Raw genomic sequence first — 8,546 nt, forward strand, 5'->3', positions numbered from 1 at the left:
TCGGAAGAAGTAGAAAATCAAGATGGACAAAAATAACAAAGTTTGTGCCTTTTTCTTCTTAACATAGCACGTGTCTCTGGTAGATTTCATTTTTTTCCTTCTGATTGATAGTAGACAAATGACAGCTCTTTTAATGGGGTAGAGTCTGTGCTGTAGATGAAAAGCCTGAAGGCTACTTTCACATGCAAGGCAAAGCCACATCAAATTGGAGCCCCACCTAAGTCAGACCTGACTAGGTAGTTTTAAATTGGAACCAAATGAATTTCAGATGAGGGGGAGGGAGGGACAGAAGAATTACTAGGCCTGACAAGAAAAATAAACATTTGATGGTACGAGCTACAATATTTTGCTATGAAAGGAAAACACTGTATTCCTTACACGAAGCACATACATGGTATCTTTCATTATTTATAATAAAAGTGTTGAAATCTTTTATCTCAGTTCAGTTAAGAAGTCCTGTACTTAGGGTTGTTTTTTATTTTGTAATTGTGTACACCATATATTGCATTACTGCTATACGTGTATTGCTTTGTAAGTACACAAAGTTTGTTTTGTTTTTTAGTGACTAATAAACTTTAGCACATAAGGTAGTACTATTCTGGTACAGGATATGACCAGTTACGGGGATTGTTAATCTAGATTAACACCATAGTCCGTCATCTGGGAATAACCTGAGTCGATTCTAGAAGAAGTATGTCATATCATTTGCCAAATTTTTCTTGACTGTGACATGCTAATTTACTTTTTTGTTTAGCTTCACTAGCATTATTTTGCCACCTTTTATTTGTATTTATAAAAAAATGTATTACCATTACTTTGGATTGTTGTGCTGATATAATGTGGGTTTAACATCAATAAATATTACACAAATAGAAAGTTTTCCTTCTGGTAAAGACTATTAACTGTTCCAGTACAAGCACACAAGTGTAAGATTTACAAATTTAAAATATTGTGAATACAAATGAAATGAGGGCTATAGGCAGCATGCAAAAACTACTAGAATTTATCAGAATATTCTGCTTGTGACCTGGAATCTTGTTTAAACAAAACAGAGGAACATGAACCATAAATGCTGAGAAACATTTGCTGAATAAAGTACTTCAGGCTGCTTTTTTTTTAATAGGTTAGAAAATATGCAGGTCTATTTTCTGTAAGACATCACTTACAACTGAATCTAAGTAAAGGGCATGGTCCAAGCACTGTCAAATTCGTTTAAGAACAGTCTTCTAACAGTAAACAGCAACATTTAAAAAAAGGATAAGATTTACTTGTAAAATCCTGAATATTTACGAGCTTCTCCTTCTTTCCTTCCTGTGCAAAGATACCAGGAAAGATACAAGATAATAAACTTTTTTCTTTTAGGTTTATGTTTCAAGCACTGGTCACTACAAACAATTATCTATATCTCGGCAATTAAGTGAGTACTGACATTAATGGTGATACTGCAACTAAAGTCAATGGAGTTCTGTCTGCTTACAGTGAATTTGTCTTTGGCTTAGAGACTGAAAAACTGAGACTGCTCTTGTAAGCTGGTTTAAGATGAGGTCATCATCCCTTTCTGCCTCTTTATGTATGTACACGCTTAAGTAGTAAATCACATCTCTAAGCAGCAAAGTTGTTTTTATGAAAACATTCAGCTGTGCTGTTACTTAGTGACTGGGACTGTTTGGATTTACAAATTCAGAGAGAGAAGCGTGGCACAATAAAACTACGTACTTTCCAAGGCAAAACTCTGAAATTCTTGGAAACATCAAAGTAACTTTCAGAAGTTTAATCTCCCTCCACAAACTCCATAGATGCTATAGCTAATATGACCTGAAAGCATACTTCTATAATTTCATAGGACTAAAAAAAAAGCCGTACTAACTTTCTTTTACAAGGTTTCAGTTTAGCTAAGGGAAGGCTTCAAATAAATAGGAAGCTGCCCAGTCCAAGCAATCGAATGCAACAGCATTCAGATGATGACAGAAACCGCTGCCAGGAGCACCAGCAATGAGGTGCAAAATTCCACATGCATGAAGATTTTTTTCAGCTGGTGGTGTACCTTAGGGCACCATGCCTTTATCCTGCAACTTCACAACACCAGCAACCATAACATACACAAATTTTTTTCCTCAATCACAGCCAGCTGGGGGTTGGGTATCAAAACTAAACTATAGCCCAAGTTGAAGCCCTAGCTCATAAATCTTAGTTTCTTTTATATCACCACATTCAGAGACCATTTTAATTCACTTAGCTTGTATGCTAATAAATATGCCTTGAGTCCTCCCATATGGACAACTCCATCCTTATCTCCTCTGCATGCAGCCCAAATGGATTTAATATGTAACTAAGTACTTCATGACATCATCATATCTATCATGTCACGATGCTGATGGGATCAGCTGCACGCTCTGGCTGTATGGCCCAGCTGCCAAACCCACACGGTGTAGTATAGATGGATTAACTCAAGGACTGAAAATGGCTGCTCAGATCATGCACATTGACAACAGACCTGATTCACTGCCTCACAATTCAGCTGTACATGCAAGGGGCAGAATGGGCAGGCATTTAGCTTGTTCTCCTGAAGTGGCCAAAATAAAACTCGGCGCAGTTCTTCCATTTGCACATACATTCATTCCACAAGCACATACAGGCACATTAGGCAGGTAACAACACAGCTCCTGGCCCATGAAATTTACACTATGTTCCAAACAGCACACAGTATTCTTTCAGAAGTCATTAAGCTTATGACTCTAATTCAGAATAAAGCCACAATTTGCATCCTTTTACAAAAGAAGTGCTTAATACACTAAAAAAACCCTTAAGCTGCACTAAATTTCTAATAAAAATGCCAGTGTTTGGAACATAATACCCAACTCATGCTTAGAGCAAAAAAAGCCAGCCTACAAACTACAGTACCTGTACAGCAATGATTTCAGCAGCTGTACAGAGGAGTAAGACAAGTGACCTTCAGACCAAAACCATCACGAAGGAGGAATTTTTTGCTTTATAGAACCACTGCAGTGCAACAGGTAAACCCTGGGGAAGGACCAAGTCTTGCACCTGCTGTCACTTTCTAGCTCTGTAGCAGCATAAATGGTGCAGAAACAGCTGCAGATCAAGAAAGGAGGAAAAAAAAATAACAGCACATGGCCACCATGCAGCATGATTACTGCATTTACAGCAGGAACTCTACAAATCTCATCACACTGAATGGATTGGGGGGGGGGCCTGAAACTGTTCTGTTTGTTATACACCTAAACATTTTGTCAAGCTTTTTTGACCAAGCCCTGGCTCAGACATCAAGAGTATTTCTACAACGAACTGAGGGTACAAAAATACATTACCAAGGACAGGACCTTTCCAAAGGACAGGACCTACTGCAAAAGGTGCTGAAAATACCTCAGAAGACTGCCCATACAATGGGCAACACACCTCTAGTTGACTGCAGTGGATTTTGGAGATGGCTTTCACCTGCAGTGTTTGTCTGAGCGACAGCTGGAGTCATGTGTAGGAAAGGGTCTGCCTAAAAGAAAACCTTTTTTACCACACTATTCTCTAGTATAATGCCCAATTCTGTTTGTTTATTAACAAACACATTAACTAACTCACTTCCTCTTACAATACTTCGGATTCAGATTAACTGAAGATTCTTGTAATATGTTACTAATCTACAATAATTTTCTTTCTTAAAATCTGTATATTAACTTCAGCTGTACAGTCGCTGATCACTTACTAATTTATGTATAATAAATGAAAACCTGAAATAAAATGTAATTCTCCCATCAGTACAACTGTTACTAAATCAAAGGCCTTGTCTTATATGTGAATTACATTATTTCAGGTAAGGAACTGCAGCAGCTTTCAAAGACTTCACTTTTAAGTTAAGTTCCAGATCTACTTTCCACCAGGAAAAAAAAAAAAAGTGTAATTTCATAATGTAGCTCTCCAAATCTAAAATAGGCTCTGTAAACTGCTATCGTAATAGAAGAATTTAGTATTTTTTAAATTATTAGTTCTAAACTTTTTCTGAGCAGCAAATCCATTAAATGATTGGATCTGAACAAACTTCATAAAAGCAGAACAAAGCTTTCATTTGTGTTTTCTTGCAAAATATAGAAAAGGTTATAAGAAAAGGCGCAGCTACTGCTAGTAACTGTCATTCTAAAAAAATTAACTTCAGGTCAGCCTATACATCCCAAAACTGGATATGTCGTGTCACAGGGTTTCCTATCACTAATTCCAAGGACTAAGACATCAGTGATCTGTCTTTGCCCTGGACAAGTGCAATCCAAGCAGGGAAAAAAATGGCGATGATCAGTGTGTCTCCACTGCCCTCACTTCTGAGCTCAGATTTGTCCTGGCTGCTTCTTGGCAGAATTCAAAACTGTAAACGTGGTTGAGCTCAATGTGGAAGTCAGAGGAAGCTGTCACAGCAGAGCATTAACCAGCAGCTAGTACAGCAGAAATATAGTTCCTATTTACAAAGGCTAATACAGTAAGAAGAGCTCAAATAAGGTATCCTTTTTAGAGGCAAAACTAAGTTTATTATGTTGGCAATGCAAGTACCTCTTCATGGACAGCTTCAGCTGAAAACGTCTGATTAAATCATTTCTTATGAACAAAACTCACCTCACATATTAATACTCCAGTATATTTGGTTCTCTCCCAAATGGAAAACCACCACCTTACTTAATCAATGAGATACAACCACGTGATAAGTGTTACTGGAAACCAAATAATACAGCATTAGGAGGCAAGGCACCATGGTGCTACTAGAAACAAAGATTTTACAGAAAACTTAGTAAACAGCTTTGCAAAACCATGTAGGAAATTAACCTTGCTAATCTGACAACATTTACAGATTGACTGAACACAGCTACGCTGCACAGCAGAAAGCTTAGCATGACTTCTACTCTGGTACCCTGAAAATTACAGTGAGCTATAAGTTTACAGGTGCTCTCCATTCTAATGTCTTCCAACAAAAGAGCTACAAGAACCTGCAGACAATAGATGCAGCTCCAGTGTGCTGGCAGAGACATCTCCCCACCAAAAATCATACATGCACGCTAAATGGCATCGATACAAAACACAAGCACTACTACATTGTTTATTTTCTCTAGGGGTGCAGGAAGTTTTCAGTAGAAAACTATGAACTACCTGAAAAATATAGCACGAAAAGTTAGGCCAACAGCAGCAGAAGGTAAAATACTGTAACACGGAGCTTTTAAAAGGCCTTCAACATACCGACGGAGATCTGTTCACAATGCAGACTCCAACATACAGGTGCAACATGTACATCTAGTGCATTTAGCATCAGAAGTACAGAGCTGAGATATCTGCAGATTAGAATTCACAAAACACTAAGATGCTTCAGCAATACCACAGAGTCAGCTACAGTTAGCCCTAACAAGCCATTGGAAATAACACAGCAATTTCAAACCCATCAACACGCTGTGCGCACAAAGCCACACCAACAGTGCCAGACAGCAGTCTGGGAAACACTGAGTAACATCCGTGCAGCTCCATGTGCTCAGGCGATGTTAGCTCAGTGACGTAGTGACATCTGCCCCTCCATGCTCCCACCAACATTACTCTCAAGTGCCTATAAGGATACCAAAGAAAATGTGGTGGCTTTTACTTATATGTTGTCTCAAGTAAGTTTGACATCATCATACACAAATTGGCAATTTGTTACCAGATCTCCAACTGGCCAAAGCAATTTTAATTGTAACAACTATTACAGGAAGATTTATTTTCATTTCAGAATGTGACTGTATAATGCACAGGAAGGAATAAAAGGGGGAAAAAATAGTAGAATTGGATCTGATGTATTTAAAGAGTGAAAAACCACGACTGTAGGTTTCAATGCCATGTTTTTTTTCTATGAAATGAACAAAAAATATCCCAGATCTTAACATGATATGAACCTGTTAATATGAAAAATAAAACCATAAAATAGTAGAACAGTTGTTGCAGTCACAGTCATGTGGATTTAAAGATGTCTGGCAAGATACAGGTAATACTTGTTACTAACTCAACAGACAAATCGACAGCAAAGGGAGCCTTCAGTACATTGTCTGAAACTGAACTTTTCAAACACTGAAGGAATATCCGAATTCAGTGGGGAAAGTTCAGTTTTCATTAGCTCTACTTTAACAAACCACAGTGTAAAAAGACATCACATAACTGCAATGGGCAATACACATTTTAGTTCCATGCAATACAACCTCTCACACTATGCAACACACCAAAGGAGGAAAATCTGTCTAACAAACAGCAACAAAATATCATTACAATGTTTGTTTTAACAAATAATGCTGTAATAAAGAGATTTTGAAGGCTGGGATTTAGATAGATAGTCACTTTCTACTCAAACTTCACTGATCTCAACATTGAAATCCTTTCCATCTTTACAAATCATGCTTTAAGTCCCCAGATAGCTCAGGCTATATGGATCTGGATTTTACAAAACCCGTATCAACGACAGCTATCAACTTTGTATCTACACATACAGCTCCACTTCCCTAAAACTACAGATACACTAACCAAGTATCACCAATACAATAATACCTTAGGATAGACTGCCCTCAGGAGGCCAAAATAAAAACTCTTCATGGCATTCCACACACTAACACACTGACTCTGCACACTTTATACACATCTGTTACCATACAAGAAAGTTTGCAAAAGCTGTTCCTCGTGACAGCTCCTACTTACAGCTGCAATGTTAAAAAAAAACAAAACACCTCACCAACATTTTTCTGTCCTGCTAGAAACTTCTACTTCAGACATAAGCAGAAGAAAGGCTCCAACGGTACTTAACAAAAGATTATAGGAGACCTTTACGTAATAGAGGAGATTAAGAAACATCAGATGAATAAAAAGCACACACTCCCACGAGGAATGGGATCACAAAAACTTTGTAAGTCTAGTAAAAGAGCGGACCGAAGTTTTCAAAATTCAATTGAGAAATCATGGTTTGTTAGTCAAGTGCACAGTCCTACTCAAGAACACCCACATGCAAAAAAAACCTAGAACATTTATATTTACTTTGGCACAAATGCTAGCAGCACAAGATGTAAAAACCAAACGCCTGTTTTTAATCAAGGACAGCGACATAACAAGACATACCTGAATGTGATGGAAGCAAGACAAATAAGCAATGTAGTGACACAAAACAGATAGGAAAGTCATCAAACTAGATATCAACATATTAACTCATCAAATCAAACATGGATTGAATTTCCAGGTAAACTCTGTTGTTAGATAATATTATTACCAACACAATTAAGGTGATGGCAGTAGCTGTGGCATCCAAGGACTGTAGCCAGCAACATAACTGTAATAGAAGATGGCAGTTATCAGCACGTTGGATAAATGTCACACTGACAATGTCGAGATCACTTTTTTTTTTTAAATGCTTTTTTCACATTGCCAGTCAGGGGCACCCAGCTCTGGCTGCGGTCCCCTGGACCGTACAAGACCTGAGTCAAAATGCCATTTTTGAAGACTGGCTTTGTGATGGTAACTTTTATTTCTGTGAGAACATTGACCAAGTTTATTAATAAAGACAACAGTCCACTACTGCAGACTTCCATAAAGAGGCACCAACACAAAATAAATGGGAAAAAAAGACAAGTCAAAAAAATTAAGATGCAGTGCCCAACAACACCACTAAGATTACACGCATTGAACTTCACTAAGATTACTTTAAATACACACAACAAATTATACTTTGTTTGTGGGACGGGGAAAGCTGACAGTCTAGCTTCAGCAGTCAGAATCCATCACTGAACATAAAATTAACAGACAGGTCAGAGTGTAGAGGAACAATTTATAGAAGCGCATATAACCCGAACACCGTCTTAGGAACAGGTACTGTGCCTGAATAAGGCAAGCAGATAATCAAAATAAAAACAAAATGCTCAGGAGAGTAAAGGCCACAGAGAAAAAAAATCCTAAAACTCTAAACAAAACCCTTGATCAGTTTCTGGTACCATGCAGGAACTACAGGCAATTCAAGAAAGGTGTTATCCCTCAGAGCAGAACATCAGAAGAGGTCACAGAGGGAAGAGCAACAAATGGCTGGGTCAAGGGGCCATCACCCCCTAATTCTAAAGGAATTCAAGTAACTGCAGTGCGAAACTTCTGAGTTATTATCCATTGACTGGAAGCAGGCACAAGTGACAGCAAGTCTTTGGGAGTTTTGTGGGTGGAAGGATCAATAGTTTTTTTTAAGAGATTCCAAAGGGATCCAGGGAACTACAGACTAATTATATTTTTCTGTACATAACAAACTGCCAGAAATTGTTCTCAGGCCACAAAAACAACTGGATAAACATATTGAGGAAAGTCAGTGTACCTTTTGCAGAGGAAAGTCACGTTTGATAAACATTTTAGTGACTAAAAAAAGATGAGAGTAAGGAGCATGCTTGAAATTCTAATAGGCCTCTGACACATTCCCTGGCCAAAAAACATTAAAGATGTTGTGCTGCCAAGACAAGTTGTCATACCAGTAAATTGTTTAAAGGTAGAAGAGAAAGGTAAAAAATCAGCCGTCA

The sequence above is a fragment of the Buceros rhinoceros genome, unplaced genomic scaffold (genome assembly GCF_000710305.1).
Source record: "Buceros rhinoceros silvestris isolate BGI_N320 unplaced genomic scaffold, ASM71030v1 scaffold10604, whole genome shotgun sequence".
Taxonomy (NCBI): Eukaryota; Metazoa; Chordata; class Aves; order Bucerotiformes; family Bucerotidae; genus Buceros; species Buceros rhinoceros.